The sequence below is a fragment of the Protopterus annectens genome, chromosome 1.part2 (assembly GCF_019279795.1).
Source record: "Protopterus annectens isolate FY-2018-M chromosome 1.part2, PAN1.0, whole genome shotgun sequence".
Lineage (NCBI taxonomy): Eukaryota > Metazoa > Chordata > Ceratodontiformes > Protopteridae > Protopterus > Protopterus annectens.
In genome coordinates, this window is record NC_056727.1 from 127,296,974 (window position 1) to 127,316,015 (window position 19,042).

The following is a 19,042-nucleotide window of genomic DNA, read 5'->3' on the forward strand; positions in this document are numbered from 1 at the left end:
CAGCCCACCAAGTATTACAAATCTTAGGGTCCATGTTGTTGGCGATAGTTCTGCTCCCATTAGCGAGGTACCAAATGAGAAGTCTACAATAGACATTAGCAACCCAGTGGTCCATCCTGCATCAATTCTTGCACTTAGCACCTCGGCCAAACAAAGCCTTCAAAGAAGTTAGATAAAACTTTCCGTATATATACATACAGCAATCAAGCAATCAAAATAATTAATTAACTAAATAAGATATTTCCAATTAAGCTCATGATTCAGTTCCCCAGGTAAAAGAGTATTATACTTTAAAATAAAAATAGTTTCTTTACATAACACATTTTTTAATAGTGCAGCATCACCCACTTTAATGAAAACCTTCTGTAAAATAGTAGCTTGTAGCAAAGAAAAAGCACCATTGTGTGTATCTAAGAAATACATAGCAACTGAGCTCTCTCGGCCCTTTTGTTTTTTGATGTCCCTGATATGTTCCTGCAATCTGATCTTAAACCTACATTTACTTTGTCCAATATAATACATATTACATGGGCACCTCAGACAATATATAATGCCTTCAGTATTACACGAAAAACTCTTCCTAACTTCAGATTTCTTATTAATTATATTAAAACAGGGTACTATATATTTGCACACACTGCAATTATTACATGACATAGTACCCAGTGTACTAAGAGATGGCATAACTGTTGCATCAGGTGGTACAAAATAAGCTTTCACTAGTTTATCCTTAGATTCTGTCCCTTTTTGTATGAAATAGATGGCCAGTTTCTAATAATATTCTTCATTGTGGCATCCTTTTTCAAAAAATTCCAGTAATAGTTTACCAGTTTCCAAATTTTCTGACTCAATATTTAGTGACAAAAAACACATCACCTGCATTTTCCTCAACCTGTACATTTTCATTATAAAATTTTAGATATACATTTATCTTGTTGACCAAAATAAACTTCATCAATTTTATTCACAGCTTCCATCAAAATACCTCTGTCATATCCCCTATAGAGAAACATCAATAATAGTTGTCGGACTTCCCTGTATAAGTCAGCCTCATTATTACAAATTCTAAACGTTCTGGTTAATTCACCATATGGAAGAGATTTAATGGTGTGAGGTGGATGACAGCTGGTGCCATATAGACACTGACTGCCATCTATGAATTTATGATGTACAGAGACTTGAATAAAGCCATCATTATGGCCAATCAAATGTAGATCCAAAAATGAATTTCTTTGCCACACTGCAAACCATCAAATTTCAAAGTGTATACATTGTTATTAATACCATCAACAAAATCATGGACCCCAGTGATGCCATTTTCACAAATAAATACCAAATCATCAATGCATCTTTAATAGCACAGTACATGTTCACAAAAATTAGTTCTTATAAATATAATCCATTTCAAATTTGGCCATAAAAATGTTAGCATATGTGACGGCTGTGCACTGGCCCAGCAATCAAGGAGCCTCAGTCCTCACCACTAACACCAGTGAGGTGCGTCCATATAGGAAAAGGATAATAAATACATACCCAGTAAAGTACAATTTCTTCCCTTAAGAGCACACAGAGAGCACAGTCAGTCTGGGGCTGGTTTTTCCTTTGCTCTTCAGGCCCCAAATAAGACTCCCCACTGGCACAACTATAGGGTCCAGATCTCAGCCAGCTGGGCAAGCTTAAACCTCCAGCGCCCTCTCTGTCTAACCAGTGCTTCGTGTCCCTGCCCAAGAAGCTTACACACACACACACACACACTTGAGATAAGTGTTTATACAACCACGCAGATACACCTGGGGAAGGCTGGCACAGGTTCTCCAGGTGTGCCCCTTTTACCCAGACTATATGGTAGAAATCACTGCCACCACCCAGCTAATATTTATCAGCTACTCAGAGGCCCTTAAAAGGGTGTCCAGTTATTACTGTGTAATATTATTATCCAAATGGTAAGTGTGCCCTAACATTCGAGACGTATTTGGAGTGACTTGGTACAGCATCCCTATATACATGCAATGTACTCTTAGAGCTTAAATTATCGCACACAAAACAGCCACAGTTGAAAGGTTTAAAAATATATAATAATAAATAAAAACACAAGACAATACTTCTTACTACACAGTGCTAGCAAAAACTGCAATAATTATATTATATAACAGGATACTGGGTTCTCCATCAAGAAATATTATAAGGCTGCTAAACCATCTCTGTGTCTGATATTAGTATATAAAACTTCGAACATCAATGGAAATAAAATACATATTAACATTTCATTTTATTCTAGAAATCCTGGACAAAAATCAAAGGAATCTTTTAATATACGAGGGGAGATTTTCCACATAAGGCAATAAAATGTTATGCAAAAATATCCCAATATTGCCTAAAAAATAATTACTAGCTGACACAATAGGCCTACCTGGAGGATTAATACTGTCTTTATGGATTTTCGGAAGACAGTAATAGGTAGCCAAACTACAACCCTCTGTGTTAAACTTAGTATCCGATTCTTTCTTAGCAAAATAACCTAAGCGGCAACCTTTTTCCATTAAACTTGAGAAGTTTTGTATCATTCATTTTCATTACTTACCTCATAAACTGTTATATCATTCAAATGCTGCATACACATTTTTAAATATTGAGAAAAATGGAGAATAATTTTATTGCCCTTATCTGCAGGCTTAATAATAAGATCTCTTCTATTAGATAATTATTTTAAGGCAGCCCATGTTTTTTAGTTAAATCATACTAAACATCCTGTTGATTATTAACAAATTCCATATATACCTGTTCAATGGAGAAATTTAACATTTGAGAAAATTGTTTGACACATTCATTATATGGGGCAATTAATCGACTTTTAACATTCACTGCTGAAGTATTCAGTGAAAAATACACATTAGGGCTGTTATCCACATCAAAACTATCAGATGTATATCAATAAAAACTATCTTCTTCACTATCAGCATCTAGATCATTATCAATAGCATATTTATCAGATTTATTAATAAAAAAACATTTCAAATGTAACTTTCTTACTAATTGAAACACTTCCTGTTTCAACATGTAGTGTGGGTAACAGTTGGTATAAACTTCAGCCCAAGATTTAACATGCTCAGTTGTTCCATTGACAAAACACATCCAGATAAATTAACAAAGTATTACTAAATACATGAAAATCATTGCCATCTACCTCATTTAAACATAGGTTTAAAATGTCCTTCATTCGTAGTTGACGCATTATAAGCTCCCTTTTTCCTTCTGTTGTTTGTTGTACCTGCCCCGTCATTACGAAAACGTTATTGAAATGCTGCTGGTTCCTTTGGTGGAGGAAGGGGAGGGTATGCCTGGATGTCATTCTCAGATTTAGTAGTGTAACCAGTTCCATCTGATGAAGCAAAAGAGACAGAGTGATGCTTTTTAGGGTTGGATTTCATATGAGAGCTGTCTGTTTTATGAGCAGTGTTTTTATTGGCCCTCCATAGGAAGTCCCGCCCTTTATTATAATCACGGATGTCTCTATTAATCTTGCCCAACTTAAAGTTAACCTGCTCAGTCTCAAACTTAAGTTTCTCTCTCATATTCAAAAATACTTCATTCAATTTTGAAGGACCAATTTTAGTTAAATCAGAGTGCATGGCATTAAGTTCCTCCTTCACTTTCTGTTGCTGCAATAGATCCCTATCAATTAGGATCGAGACCCACTCCATAGCACATTTATGTGCAACAGCTAGCCAACGATCCTTAAGGCTATTCCAAGACTCACACTTCCAGCACCATTGCAATTCAAACAGATGATATGTCACTTGTATGGTGCATCAGCAAACGGGGGGAGAACCATGTCTTATCCACTGTGCCTAGAAGCCTTGAGGGTATAGTCAATGGGCAATATCTTCAAATTGATTTGATAGCAATGCATATATCATGGAAATACAGTGTGATAGCAGACAAGTTGAGCAGGTCCATTTTATTACCTCACAAGTGGTCTCTCAACACGAAAGTGGTGGAGATGATTTTCTACTAATGCGGCCAGCTGTGGTGCATCCTTTTTGCACCCCCCCTGAACAAGTGCAACAGGTTATTTGCCCTAATCCCTCTGCCCTGGGGTGGGGTCACAGAGAGATGCTCTCCTTCATGATTGGTCCCCCCAGGTCTCCTCTGTGCTTATCCTCCAACTCCCTTAATCCCCAAAGTCCTACAGAAAGCATCTCATTTGAAGAGCAAATGAATCCTCATTGCCCCTTATTGGCCTCAACAGATCTGGTTTCCCTTTCTTTGGTCTCATCTAGTCTGCCAGTCTTGGATTCTGAATCCAATCCCAGATGATCTGTCTCATCCGACAGACATTACTTACCCGGACCGGACATTGTAGGCCTCAAGTTAACTGCATGATTTCTCCAATTCTGTTAATAGCCAGGCAACCAATGCTGTCATCCCCAGTATGCCATATTTTTTGTGTCTTCACACAAGGCTTCTACTAGGAAAATTTACAAGAGCAAATGGAAGAGGTTTGCTCTTTGGGGACAACAACACGACACAGACCCTTTTTCATCACCAGTTCATAAGAGTCTGGAATTCTTCACTTTCATTTTCAGTGGTGGGGCTAGTCCATCTATAGTTAAGGTTCAGCTATCTGCAGTTTCCATGTCAGAGTGGAGAATGCTACTCTAGATTCTTCAAGTCTTTGTAAAGCCTTTATAAAAGGAGCTTTCTTTTTTTTTTTTTTTTACTGAAGCCCCCTTCAAGGATCCTACTCCACCCTGGGACCATACCATAATGTTAAATGCCCTAACTCAGGCACCTTTTAAACCTGCAGCAACATGTGAGCTACGATATTTCACTTGGAAAACAGTTTTTCTCATAGCTATAACTTCAGCTAGAAGCGTATCAAGAGCTGCAAGCCTTATATTCTAAACCTCCTTATTTAGTCTATCACAGGGCTAGAGTGTATTTAAGAACCAACCCTTCCTTCCTTCCTTAAGGTGGTGTCAGGATCTAACATTAGTCAAGCCTTTAATCTTCCTGTAGTCTTCCCAAATTTCTCAAACAAAGGCAAATACATGGTACATTTATTGCATGTACATAGACAATTATGTTTCTTTCCGCACAGATCTGACAAATTTAGGAAATCTGACCAGCTGTTTGTGTCATTTTCAGACACTAGATTGGGTTAACCAGTCTCAAAGCAACTTTATCAAGATGGGTGACTGTATCTTCTTTGTCTATAACAAGTTAGGTTTGGTTCTTCCAAAACCTTTTAAGGTCCACTCAACTCGGTTCATCACCTTTCCTGTGTATAACTTCCATGGACAGTATTTGTATATTTGCAACTTGGGCTAATCCACATACATTTATTATTCATTACAAAATGGATCTGGTCTCTAGAGGAAGAGCAACCTTCGGCTCTACAGTTCTCAGGTATATCCTTTTAGAGTCCGCCCAGGATTCACGTAGCTGGGGACTCTGCCCTAGAGGGTGAGGAATGAATGAAAATTGACAACATCAGACACAGAAGTTATGTACTCACCATAAGGTTCCATATGTGATATCCATTTTCATTCTTCATTAACTCCCCTCCCTCCAGCCCCTTAACATTTTTCTTTGATGACTTCTGATAAATCGGGAGAGTGAGTGACTTTGGAACCAAGTTCCTTTTTCCTTGTGTTTTAGAAAGTGATTCCCATTATTTGTAGTATAGTAGTGTTTTACTTTAGGAAGCGGCAAACAAGATCTGGAGAGGGAGGGGAACTAATGCTTTATGGGTAAGCAAGGAGCTCAAGAGTTTGTGGTTTTCACGAGCTGTAGAATAGTGGACGAGTCGGATCTGAGGATTGGTTGCGAACCCAGAGGTTGAGGAAGGATGAAAATTGACAACACTGGTGGAACGTTATGGTGAGTACATAACTTCTTTTTTTCTTCTGTTCCACTTTGTATGAACAGTACAAGGAAGAATAACAAAGTAACTTGTTTGATTAGTTCACACCTCCATTTTTTTCACTGTCAGTTTCAAGCCCTCTCTCAAGGGATGTTTTCATAGTTTGAGTCCTTTTTTGGAGTTCTCAACTTTGTCCATTTGTAATCCATTCACGTCTTCCATAGTAGATTTATTTTCTTACCATTATTTCTCTAACTGAAAAAATTCAGATCTTTATGATCCTTGTGAAGTCATTCCTTTTTTACTTGTAGCAGCCAGATTAGACTGCGCACATGCACAAACCCAGTGATGTTACATTGTTTTACCTTGCCTTCATTGTATGCTGGCTGTGTTCAGAACTGAGCATCGGTTCTGACTTGGCCTAATTCAAAAGCTCGAGAGCTTCCACTGGCTCAAGGCTATACCCTATACCATGATGCCCAGGGAAGATTACTCAGGTCTCGTTTGCCACAGTAGCAGATCGGGTGACTTCTGACTGGCTCTTGGCTAAGTTATGGTGCTATCTTCTATTTTCTTTCCTTCCTCGTTTATATTTCCTAGATATATAGAGTTCAGAGTTTTTTGGCATATCAAGTTGTTAGTTGCATATTTGTGTTTTCCCCGCCTTTGCTGTTGTTGGCTGTCGTCATTTTTTTCGTCAGGCCTACTTGTACTTATTGTCTTTAGTTCGCTATCCCTCGCTTTAAGCTTGTTTTAGTTAGAGAGCTTTTTTTTTCCATATAGGTAGCTTGTTTAAGTTAAAGGGCTCCTCACGGCCCATTTAACGTAGTCTCCCCTACCTTTCCATTTGTCTTTCCCCCTGTTTTTTGTGAGGAGAGTCCGTTTAAATTAGAGGACTTCTCCCCTGTGTCATAATTTGGTTAATTTTGAGTTAATGTTTTTTGAAAAAAAAAAAAGTTTCATATTCAGTAGTGCTAAGCTGGTTTGTCTTCTTAGACTACTTGCTTGTGTGTTATTTAGTATTGCTTAAGTTTCTGTTGTTTCTAGGTTGAAGGCTGTAGTGGGATATTACTCTGACTATAGTGTACAGGATTACAAGTTTATAAATATCTTTATTTTTGAATTTACAAAGTTAACTTCTTAGAACTACATATTAGGGCAGTTTTTTGTAGTTCCTTTGTTAATAGGCATGTCTAAGGACCAGAAAGAACCAAAATAATCTGGTTTCAAAAAACGTGACAGATGTAACCAGAAAATGTCTCTCACTGACGGGCACACCAGTTGTGTTTATTGCCTGGGTGCCCTCCATTTGCAAGTCTTGTGCCTTTTTTCATGCTTTTGGTAACAGAGTGCTCTTAGAACATAAAAATGAATTAATACCCAGAGGTTTGCTTAAGATCCCTTTCTCAGAGGCTTTGGAAGGGTCTCAGAGCTCTAATCCATCTCCAGGATCCCCTCCTCCTTTAAAATCAGAGAAGTTGAGCAAAAAAATTCTACTTTGGCTCCAGCTTCGGAGCCACCTAAAAAAAATCGTGGCAAAATCACCTAGTTGCAGAACCAAGGGCTCTTAGTTCTGAAAAGCCTATCTCTTCGCCTTCATCTCCAGCTCCGGAGCAGACAGAGTTTCAATTCAGGAGCCAGTCCCCAGTTTTAGAACCAGTTACTCCAACATTAAGATCTCTGCTGTTAGAAAGAGCAAGGTCACCATTGTTGTCCTCCCAATCCTCCAGGAGTTTATCCATTGGTGATGTAGAGTGAGTGGTGAGAAGACTCCTTCTAACACTGGCGCTGTCAAAAATTCTGTCTGTTTTGACCCAAAAGGAACTGGAGATGACAAAGTCCCTTCCCTTTCTTTGATAACTCCTCCAACTTGTCTGGGGGCTTCGGGGCCAGAGGACTTGGGCCCGATCGTAGTGGAACCATTGGAACCGAGACCTCCAACAGGATCGTCTGTTCTGACTTCCTTGGTTACATCAGAACTCGAGGAGTCTAGGAGCCGACGTTCTTCCATCGGGTCTGGGGAGAAGAATCGGCTCAGACTGTTGTCCGACCTGATTCTACCTCTCGGGGCCTCGGCGCAGTTGAGCTCGGCTCCTACATCAGCTTTGGAGCAAACCGCTCTGCCTCGGAGCCGAAGACCTCCTTGGACTGGGGCGAAGGAGGCTTTTGAGCTGAAGAAGAGAGTGCTGTCACCTCAGACTGCTCCACTCTCTGGTCCAGGTACTCTTCCCCCTAAAGCACCTGTGTTGGTCTCAGCCTCATTGCTCCCCCCAAGCGCAGAGACCCTGAGACCCAGGAAGCCCCTGTGGGTGAGATTATCTCTTTCAAAACCTCCCCAGAGTACCCCTGTGCAAGAGGAACCACGTTGACTCCCCAGATGAGTCTCTCACCTCAGACACTGACCTGGATGAATCAAAAGGGTCCCCATGGTCCTCCTCTGAGGATGTCTCCTTTGCAGACATCCTGGAAATTCTTAAGCAGAGGGGTGGCTGGAAGCCCACCAATCCTTCTGAGGATGAATCGGTGTACCTGGAAGCTTTTGGGTCTCGCCCTTCCATCTCTTGGGTGTCTCTGCTTTTTGACCAGCTGATTAACGTAATTTCTTGAAAGGCATGGGGCTATGCAGATTTGGAGGAACCTGTTCCGAGGAGGCCGAATAAATACATTACTGCACCTACAGACAAAGAGTTTCTAACCAAAGGCATCTCAGTAGATGCTATGGTGGTGGTGGTGGTGGCTACAAAAAAGGAGTTGTCAGAAACTTCCTCATCTGTTCATCCACTGAATAAGGAATCTCGAACGATGGACAGATATCTAAAGCATACCTTCTCTTCAGCAGCATTTACACATAGATCGTTGAATTACCTGACCCATTTTGAGACTACAGAGGGATCTCCTGAAAGATCTAGGAGATACCCTTCAAGGTACTGTAGCTGCAGGTGTTTCAGATAAAGTGTCCTCTTAGCTCTTCTCCTTAAACTCCGTGGTTAACTCTTCCATACGGCTGATCTATGCAGCTGGAGCAAGCAGGGCAGCCGGTACAGGAACCTCATTAAGGAGACATTACTGGATGCGCTTATGTAACTTTGCTGAACCCTTCAAGTTTTCCTTCACTAATGTACCCTTTGATGGCTCATCATTGTTCGGTCCCAAGGTTAAAGAGACCTTAACCAAGTGCGAGCAGGAGTGTCTGCCATGGGAGTCCATTTTTCCCTCCCCACTAGACCTTACCCTAAAGGTCAGAAGGGGGGAAAAATGTGGTTCTGCAAATCCCAAAGAGTTTTTACTGATGTGTGTGGTGATTCTTCCCACAGGGGCAGAGGGGGAAGTAACAATGGAAAATGCCGACCTCGCAGCAGAGGGGGTCCACAAAATCAGAGCGGCAGGGATTCTTTCCTTGGAAAGCCCTTCCAGTGCTCCTGAGAGGAGGCCCGCCTGTCCATCTCTGGAGGCAGTTGGGGGTTATCTGTCATTGTACCCAAAAATCACTCGAGACAAATGGGTACAAATGATCATATCCAGAGGTTATTACATACCCTTTTCCACTCCCCCTTTGGAGAATCAGTCGGTCCCAGATATTCCACCCAGTCGAAGGGATTATGCAACTTCAGAAGTTGCTAGAAAAAGAGTCATCCAAAATGTCCCTGCAGACCAAATTGGATCTGGAACTTACTCAAGGTTCTTTTTAGTTCCAAAAAAGACAGGGGACTGGAGGCCCATTCTGGATCTCAGCAGACTGAACAAATTTGTCAAGAACTCAAAGTTCCGGATGGTAACACTATAGTCAGTACTCCCTTTTTTTGGGGAAAGATGATTGGTTGTGCTTGATAGATCTCCAGGATGCGTACTACCACATAAAAATGGGCAGGCGTTCCAGGAGACTTTTCCACTTTCAGCTGGGAGCCAGTCATTATCAATTTCGAGCTTTGCCCTTTGGTCTCACTACAGCCCCCAGAGTGTTCACCAAATGTATTTCAGTGGTAATGGCTCACTTGAAGCGTCTAGGATTCTGTGTGTTTCCATACCTGGACAACTGGCTCCTAACTGCCACCACTAAGCATCTACTAGTTCAAGCAAGGGAAGAAACCATTCATCTCTGATCCAAACTAGGCTTTACAGTAAATTTCAAGAAATCTTCCTTGTTGCCTTCACAGCATCTTACATTCTTTGGCAAAACTCACCCCTAAAGGATTCAGTCCCTACACCATCAGATCAACAACTTGTTATTTAAAGCGAAAGTACAGGCAAACACCGTCTTGCAGGTTCTAGGCACCATGGTAGCTACAATTATTTTGGTAACTCTAGCAAGTTTGCACATGAGTCCTTCAGTGACTACTTTTCTCCCAGTGGTCTACGCAACATGTATCACTGTCACATAAGATCATTATCACAGAATCCTGCAAAAAGGACCTACCGTGGTGGCTTCACATGACTCAGTTGACTATGGGCTGACAGTTTGTCTTTCCTCAACCTATAGCCACAGTGACCACGGACGCCCTCCCAAATAGGGTGTGGGGGGGCATTATCTGGAAAAGACTGTCCAAGGCACCTGGCAGGATCACGAGAACCACTTGCATATCAATGACCTAGAGATGAGAGCGGTGCTCTATGCGTTGCAAGCATTCCAGGACTCTGTCCCAATAGGAACTATTGCATTTCAGACAGACAATATTTCAGTAGTGTGGTACATAAACAAACGAGGAGGAACCAAATCCTATCCCCTATGTCGAGAGACACAAAGAGTATGGCAGTGGGCAGTCTCTTAATGTTTTCTGACAGCAATGCACATCCTGGGGAAATCCAACGTGATAGCAGACAAACTCAGCAGAGCTGTTCTGATATTCATGAGCAGTATCTAAAACAAGAAGTTGCGGAAGAGATTTTCTGCAAATGAGGCCAGCCCTGCTGGGACCTTTTCGCCACGTCCATGAATGCCAAATGCAGCAGCTACTTTGTCCTGGTTCCCCCTCCGGGGAAGTCACTGAGGGATGTGCTTATACACGATTGACCCCCAGGACTACGTTATGCCTTCCTTCCCTTTCCCCTGATACCGAAGGTCCTTCAGAAAGCCAGAACGTTGAAAAGCACAGTGATCCTCATTGCACCATACTGGCCTTGGCAAATTTGGTTTCCATTTCTAGGACCCAGATGTTCATCGTGCATACAGCTGCAGTAATCACAGATGGGTTTTCTGCCGTCAGGCGGTCCCTCGGTCGGCCGAATTCCAAAGTCTTGGTCCGGCGTCGGTTGTCGTCGCTTTCTCTTCTGACGTCAGTGAGGCCAGAGTATATAAGACACAGCCAACGCCATGTTCTTCAGTCTTTTTTGCCGCGCGGTGCCCGAAGCAGAAGCAGTTCGCAAGTGCCGGTCGGCCAGCTCCTGAATTACGAATATTTTGGAAACCGAAGTCTTCTTTAAAGCTAAGTACCCCGTTGGGGAAATTTTTCTTGCCTCAGACCGATGTCAGAAAAAGTTAATAATTGTATTTCTTGTGGGAAGCAAATACCGCATAAGGATTTCCATTCCCTCTGCATACCTTGTTTGGGCCCAGACCACGATGTCTCGGGCTGTCGCTTTTGCGCTACCTTCAATAAACGCACTATTAAGCATCGGGCGGAGTTCGCCCAGCACTTCTTTGGTAAAGCTTTTGATTATAAAATGTCGTCGGACACTCCGACTACCGTTTTGTCCAAAAAACGCAAGGAAAAGGACCGACTCGTGAGGCCCGCGGTCCCCGCCGACACCACGCCAAAACAGGCTACACGTGGTCCGGTTCTCAGCGAGATGCCTTTACAGTCCCTGACTACCGACGACACTCCTTTGGCGTCCTCTGTACCCGAGACCGCTGGGACCTCGGCCCTTTCCCAGACTACAACCGAAGCCTTTGCTAATGTTGAGCCTACTAATGTGGACAGGTCCACCTCCACCCATGGTGTATTTAGGCCCTCATCTTCTTTTTCCATTAAGGCCTTTACCAAATCCAAAGCAGCCAGGCATCCCACGAGGCCTGTTGCACAGGGCCCATCTCCAGGTCCCATGCCTAAAAAACAGATGCTTAAAATGGCTGAGGATTTAACTACTCTTATCAGAGGTTCTCAACCCCCTCCAGACAGGAGACCCAGAGTGGAGGAAGATTCTCCCTCTTCTGATCAGGGATCCATTGTATCAGAACATTCTGATGCAGAGGAACACTCTTACTCTCCTTTTGAGGATTCGGATGCAGAACAGTCCATTCCTTCTGTATCCCCTCCTGAGGATTTTTCCTTTGGGGAAACCTTGCACACCTTGAGGGAACACTTCCATTGAGAAGGCCAAGACTTTTCAGATTCCAAGAAAAGACTTAGGGAATTTCTTTTGTTACCTCAACACAGACCTCTGGCTATACCCCCTGTTTTGGGCATACTGGATGATGTCTATTCGGAGGCTTGCCTTAACCCGGATTCTCTGCCTCCTGCACCAGTCAAACCTGATGGGTATTACAGAGTACCCAGCTCTTACCAATTTCTCTTCAAAAGCCATAATGCTGACCCTGAAACCATTTCACAAGGCCCCAAGGGATTGAAGGCCTCCACTGCCAAGAATCCACTTCCTGCAGAAAGGGAATCAAGATCTTTAGAAAGGTGGGTAAAAAGGTATATACCTCGGCCACCCTAGCCATGAGGGCCTTAAATTGTCAGTTTCATATGCTTAAATATCAACAGTTCCTGTTATCACAATTAAGGAACAAAATGTCTCAACCTGAACAACCAGATTTAAAGGAGTTACAGGATATGATGCATAGTGCAGAACAAGTGGGTAAACACACCTTACAATGTGGTTATGATGCCCTAGAGGCTTCCAGTAGAGCAGCTGCTACGGGATCAGTCATTCGCAGACATGCTTGGCTTAGAGAACAAAACTTGCCTGATCATGTGAAAGCTAAACTTCTAGATGCTCCTTTACAAAAGGATGTGCTGTTTGGTACTAATGCTGAGGAGATATTACGGAAAATGGAAGAAAAAGCCAAATCCATGCAAACTGTCAAAACCGTTTTCCAGGTCCAACCACCACGTTTTAGCAGAAATTGGCCTTCAAAGAACTGGTCCTTTCCAGCCACTGACAAGCCCCAAAGAGGTAGATACAGACGCACAAGGGGCAGAGGGCAATCACAGGGATCATATAGAGGACGACAATGGCAAACTCCAGCACCAAGAGGTGGCGAGGACAGTGCACAACAATACAGGAAGCAAACCCAATGACTCCCTCATTTCCATGCCAAGCACGTCTCAGCTGGCAGCACCTTTGGGAGGAAAGCTAGCATTATTTGCAAACAATTGGCATATTGTCACAACAGACAAATGGATCCTGGACATTATAAACAGAGGCTACAAATTTCATTTCCACACTCTTCCAAAAATGAGAGGCATGCCAAACCTGCCACAGAATCAAAGGTCAGAGGCACAACTACAAATTTCAAAGCTCTTAAACATGAGAGCTATTCAGGAGGTACCTTCTCACGAACAAGGTCAAGGTTTTTATTCAAGGCTTTTTCTGGTACCAAGGAAAGGAACCGACTGGAGACCCATTTTGGACTTATCCATCCTAAACACATTTCTACTCGTACCAAAATTCAAGATGCTCACATTACAGCAACTTCTTCCCATGCTGGGCAAGGAGTTTTGGCTGGTAACATTGGACCTCAAGGAGGCATACCTGCATGTCCCAATCAGACAAAGCTGCAGAAGATACCTCAGATTTCTTGCAGGTTCAATCCACTATCAATTCTCTGCATTGCCCTTTGGCTTATCTACTGCGCCCAGAGTATTCACAAAGTGCCTGGCATCAGTGACTGCTTACTGCAGACTTCAAGGGATACAAATTTACCCTTATTTGGACGACTGCCTGATCCAGGCGGACAGCAAGCACATACTTCTGGAACATCTGACATATGTGACACGGCTATTGCATGCCCTGGGATACACAATCAACAAAGAGAAATCAAGGCTAACACCATCTCAGAAAATAACCTTCCTGGGTGCCAACTTGGACACAAACACCCAGATGGCCTATCTTACGCCAGAAAAACAAGGGCAACTATCTCAGTACTTCAAAATACTAGCAAAAAGTACCAGGCTTACTGCAAGGAAAATCCTGCAGGCTCTGGGATTCATGGCATCTTGCATTCTTTTAATCCCATGTGCAAAGCTGCATATGAGGAAACTTCAATGGTACCTAAAAAACCTATGGTCTCAACACAGTCAGTCAAAAGGAATTTCTATGGTGGGCCCAAGCATGTCAAGCAAACACAGGCCTCCCATTCTGCAAGCCTCAAGCAGAGCAAGTTATCACAACAGACGCCTCAGATTACGCTTGGGGGGCGCACATGACGGACAGGTGCATCCAGGGCAAATGGTCCCAAAAAGAAAAGCACCTCCACATCAATCAAAAAGAAATGCTAGCAGTAATAAATGCAATTAAAGCTTTCAAGGACTTCCTGCATCCAGGACAATTACTCATAAGAACAGACAACACCACAGTAATGTGGTACATAAACAAACAAGGAGGAACACATTCATACCCCTTGTGCAGACTAGCCATGACCCTTTGGAACTTGGCTCTGGAATGGCAAATCGAACTTCAAGCACAGTACCTGCCAGGATTGGAAAACACACTGGCAGACAAATTAAGCAGAAATATGACAGATCCACACGAATGGAAGTTACATCCGCAGGTGTTTGCAGAAATAACCCAAGTGTGGGGGAGGCTAGACATAGCTCTTTTTGCCTCACACAGGAATCATCAATTGGGAAGGATTTGCTCGAGGACCTTTCATCCAAAGGCCTGGAGAGTGGACGCCCTTTCATTCAGTTGGACAGCATGGACAGTTTACGCATTCCCACCTCTGCTTCTTCTGCCCAAGGTACTTTTGAAAGCAAGAGCAGACAGACCAAAGATGATACTGATTGCTCCAGATTGGCCAAGGCAACACTGGTACCCATTGCTGAGGAGCCTAACACATACTCCTCCCTGGTCCCTGCCTCTAATGCCACTTCTACTGACTCAGCACAGTTACAAAACTCTCCACAGTCAGCTGAAAACACTCAATCTCGCTGCATGGAAAATTCCTTAACACCACAACAGACCCTACTCTCCAAGGAGGTGCAGGATGTCATTTTGGAGGCCAGAAGACCATCAACTAGGAAAGCTTATTCCGCAAAATGGAAGCGGTTTTGTTCTTGGAATGCCAAAAAAGGCCAGGACCCCAGAAAACTGAACTTGCCTCAGGTATTACAATATCTAGCTGAGCTGCTGAACAATGGACTTTCATTTTCTTCTATAAAAATCCATGCCTCAGCTATTTCTGCAGAATACAACACGGATCCTCCTTTATTTTCTCACCCACAACAGTTCCTCAGAGGGGCTAAGAATATTAGACCACCAAGGAAACTACCAATACCAGCCTGGGATCTTAATTACATACTAGAAAAATTAACATTGCCCCCTTTTGAACCAGCTGCCTCAACAGATTTGCAGTATTTGTCCTGGAAAACTGCCTTCCTTCTAGCTATCACTTCAGCTCGCAGAGTTTCGGAATTACAGGCCCTCATGGCGGTGCAGCCCTTTCTCATTTTCCATCAGGACAGGGTCTCCCTTCGTACCAACCCATCATTTATGCCTAAAGTGGTATCTAGGGTAGCTTTAAATCAAGCCATACACCTTCCTACTTTTTACCCCAATCCGCAAAAAAAAGGGGAAAGGCCACTACATTCCTTAGACATCCATAGGCAGCTACGTTACTATTTGGACAGAACAAAGTCCTTCAGGAAATCAGAACAACTCTTTGTGTCCTATGCTGTAGGGGCTCAAGGGAAGCCAGTTTCCAAGCAGACTATTTCAAAGTGGATAGGCCACTGCATACGGTTTTGTTATTCCTATCATGGGAAATCTGTTCCTACAGGTATCAGATCACACTCCACCAGGGCCACAGCTACCTCTACAGCCTTCCTCAGAGGAGTTCCTACCAAAGATATTCTGGAGGCAGCCACTTGGAGTTCTGTACATACCTTCACAAAACACTACCACCTGCCCTTATATTCCAGAACAAGAGCAGGCTTTGCCACTGCTGTTTTGCAGGGCATTCTGGCTCAACTCAGTTCCTCCTAGTACCTACCACCCTGTGCGTAGCTTTGGGATTCTACCCATCTGTGATTACTGCAGCTGTATGCACGATGAACATAGTACAGTTTTGTACCTACCATAAATGTAGATGTTCGAGTGCTAATACAGCTGCAGTACAGGTTTCCCTCCCTCCTTCCCCACTTGGTAAAGGCATGGGGCCTAACAACCTCTTCATACAGCCTGACTGGGTTATCCTTCTAAGGTTTATCTGCTTGCAACCACTGTTTTTGGATTATACTGCATTACATGCATACGCATATAAGCATAATTTATGTATTGCCTTCTTTTGGGGGGCACCTGACATCTGGGGCAAGAAAGACTGAAGAACATGGCGTCGGCTGTGTCTTATATACTCTGGCCTCACTGACGTCAGAAGAGAAAGCGACAACCGACGCCGGACCAAGACTTTGGAATTCGGCTGACCGAGGGACCACCTGACGGCAGAAAACCCATCTGTGATTACTGCAGCTGTATTAGCACTCGAACATCTACATTTATGGTAGGTACAAAACTGTACTTTCCAGATCTTCTGACCCATTCATCAGGGACATTCCATCCATCGATCAGACCCTAAAATTGACATCTTGGCTGCTCCAGTTCCACAAATAGCCAGGCTCCACAACATCTCCCCTGCAGTCAGACGCATATTCATTTCTTCACATACGCAGTCTACCAGAAAATTATACTCCAGCAAATGGAAAATTTTTTCACACTGGGCCTCCAAAAATAACATAGATCCTTTTACGACCCCCATTACAGCAGTGCTAGAATTTCTCACTAAACTTTTTAATGAGGGTGCGGCAGCGGCTACAGTCAGAATTCAGTTAGCCGCTATATCCAATTTTCAGATTGGGGAAATGGGACTGAGAATCATGTCCCACAGACTTTGTAAAGCCTTCCTAAAAGGAACCTTTTTGTTAAGACCTCCAGTGAAAGAACATCCAGCTCCATGGGACCTACATTTTGTTCTTTCACTTTTGATTATGCCCCCCTTTGAACCTGCATCATCATGTGACATAAAGTGTTTGTCGTGGAAGACTGTTTTCTTAGTGGCAATTACCTCTGCCAGATGAGTATCTGAGCTCGAAGCACTATCTATACATCCTCCATACATAATTTTCCATAAAGATAGTCTCCCTACGTACTGACCCTTCCTTTCTACCAAATGTGTGCTCAGAGACCGAGCTAGATCAATCTATTGAATTAGCAGTCTTCTTCCCAAACTATGGCAACAGGGCGGAATATAAATTTCACCAGATGGACGTACATAGACAATTAAGTTTCTGCATGCATAGAACTAAAGATTTCAGAAAGTCGAACCAACTTTGTGTCCTTTTCGGACAAAAAGAAAAGATTACCAGTGTCAAAAGTAACACTTTCAACATGGCTCACAGATTGTATTTCCTACACATACAACTCACAAAAAAACAATTACCAGGCAAAATGATGGGCCATTCCACAAGAACAATTGCAACTTCCTCTGCCTTCCAGGCCAGACTCCCGTTGGATTCCATTTGTGCAGCAGCTACATGGGTAAGGTCTCATACCATTACTACTCATTACAAAGTAGACATGGCCTCTCGGAACAGGGCCTCATTCAGGTCCACCATTCTGAAGTTTTTTTCCCTTGAGCAACCCAAGAAAGAAGGTGCTAGGGACTGTGTCCCAATTAGCATAGAATGAAGGTGAGATAGGACAACATAACATTAAGAAGTTATGTACTCACCATAACGCTCCATGTCTGTTGTCCATCTCGCCTTCATTCTTGCGTCCCACCCTCCTTCCCCCTCCTTTGCTCCTGGATGATCGGGTGGAATATGCTATTTATAATTGAATTATGGAGACTCTGAATCCCTTCTGAATCTTGTCTAGACAGCTTTGTTTCTGTACATATGAAATATTAATGCATTCACTTGCAAACAAGATCTAGGTAATCCTCCCTGAGCATCATGGGATAGGGTATAGCCTCGAGCCAGTGGAAGCTCTTGAGCTTTTGAATTAGGCCGAGTTGGAACCGATGCTTGGTTCCGAACCCAACCAGCATAGAATGAAGGCGAGATGGACAACAAATATGAAATGTTATGGTGAGTATATAACTTCTTATTTTTCCCCTTCAGTTGATTCCATTGTTACTGTGAATGATACTGTTTGTTCTTCCATGTTCCTGAATGCACCACTGTAAGGTAGAGGTTGCTTTACCATACATAAACTCCTTAATTATTCTTTGGCATGGAGGACAAGGATTCACCATTCTAAAGAGAGTTTTGTATTCTTTACCTAAGGCAAGGTAAGAGAGAAAAATACAGTGAAAGAAGCAAGCACCAGCATGACTGATTTGTCCACTCGTGTTCTGCTACAAAAACTTGAGAAGCTGCTTCTGTGGCACACTGTAGTTAAGTATGTTTTTTTCTGTTTGTTCCAAGGATTTCTCATTACAGAATAATTTCACTAGAGCAACTTTATTTGGAGAACATATTTTTCACAAGGTTCTGTAAGCTGCTGATGGTGCCTTGGTTTGAAACATAATTTAGTAGAGCACCCCTGTTGGGTCTTCTCATAATATTTCTGTCTTCCAAGCCATGCATTGCAGTTTAGGATTCCTTAATTGTATTACCTGCCAAATAAGAATGCATCAAAGAAGATGGGGTGGATAGTTCTGTGGATGCCTACCACAGCAGTAGATCTTCAAGAATTTCATAGTCAACATATATGCTAGCCCTGTCTCTAGTCACTGGAGAGTGGGGACATAATCCTGGGAATTTTTGGTGCTGTGTTTCACCTTTTTTCTTAAGTCTTGCTCATTGTGTTTTTCCTTTTGTGAGCATGCCTATGGAGTGGGCAGTAGTAACATTAGTAGAAGTGAGGAGAAGCTTGCCCAATGGTTACTGCTTGAAGAGAGTCATGTCTGTGAGCATTATCTGGTGGCTGGGTGCTCTGTACTGTTAACTTTAACTGCTGGCAAAGAATTTCTTGAAAATCTAGTGTTCCTTTAGATAGCTACAAAACTGTTTTATTCCA

General features: G+C 42.7%; 1 protein-coding gene across 1 annotated transcript in view; it reads left to right on the forward strand.

Moving 5' to 3' along the window:
- Positions 1–19,042, forward strand: part of PNPT1 (polyribonucleotide nucleotidyltransferase 1) — a 1,644,852-nt gene that overhangs the window by 743,477 nt on the left and 882,333 nt on the right. The window lies entirely within an intron of this gene.